Genomic DNA, 1,271 nt, shown 5'->3' on the forward strand with positions numbered 1-1,271 from the left:
GGCCTGTTTATTTTTAGGGTCTTAGCTCCCATTTGTGGAGAATGGCTGTTCGGTCGTCATAGCAACCCGGCGGAGTGTACTCTAAACATTATGGAAGGAAAACCGTTTTTTCCATCCTAAACGAGAATTCCTTGTCGTCGTCGAGTTAGGGTCGACGTGGAGCGTCTCGCCTCTTTGTCGGGGGGTTATTCCGCGGCTGGACCGTTGAATTGCAAACGCGGATGCTTTTCCTTTCAGCAGAAATCATCCGTGTATTGCAGTCTGCGCGCTCTGCGTTTGATAACCGCCCCCCAACTTTGTCATTGCAGACAAGGAGGATACAAATATAATTTTCTCCGGCACAAATTCCTCCCGAATCTGTTCCAGCAACAGACGGGTGGTGCCTTCTCTGCACTCTTGCATCAGTTAGGCAGGCAGCATCAGGAACCAGAAAAGACCTTGAGGTTTTTTAGAACCGATGTAGGGAAACATTTAAAAAAACATAAGTGTGTCCCTTTAAGTCTGGTATCTCCTTGTGCAGTGCCCGCTTTTTCCCCATTCCTGGCCCAGTGACTAAACAGCGATCCCGCTTCTGCCAGAGCTGGAGGATCACAACCATTGCAGCAGCTGGCAGAAACGATATAAACTGATCCTTGGCTTTTCCCCTTGGCTTTCCTCAAACTGGAGTTGATGCTATTTTTGAATACTAATGTACGTAAAAGTCAGCCTTTTTCAATAGTGTGGAAGAAGTCAGACCTTGGTCTCATTCATGCGTTCTGCAAGTATGTCAGAAACCATTTTGGTCCATTCACTCCAGCAGCTAAGCACTCCTCAGCCCCAGGCTTAGCCAAGAAGTTATTAGTGGCTCACCTGCCATGTATGTTGTACTGTGACGAAAAAGCTCCCCCCATGGAAACACTAGATTGCTTGGTAAAGATCCTGGTTTTGGAGAGCACATCCTTGTTCTGAACACCTTCTTTTCGTGTGAAACAGCGGCTTAGTTGTGAGATGAGGACTTGGGAGCTGAGGTTCAGTGTGTATTTGAAGTTGACTAAACTGTCAAATGAGAAGAGGTGAGGAGTGACGATCATGGAGCAGGGCTTATAACAGCTGCATCTCCCCTGCTTCTGGCTGTGATTTCTCTTGCAGTATTTTCCTGCCTGTCCCAGTGAACAAAGGTCAGCAGAGACCAGAGGTGTGGGAAGGCAGGAATATTTAGCTTCTGATTCCTATGATCTCTTCCCTCAGAGAGTGGCTTCTTCATTTTAGTGCTAGATAGCAAAGTATACTTC

The sequence above is a fragment of the Crocodylus porosus genome, unplaced genomic scaffold (genome assembly GCF_001723895.1).
Source record: "Crocodylus porosus isolate Cpor-Errol unplaced genomic scaffold, CroPor_comp1, whole genome shotgun sequence".
NCBI classification, from domain to species: Eukaryota; Metazoa; Chordata; order Crocodylia; family Crocodylidae; genus Crocodylus; species Crocodylus porosus.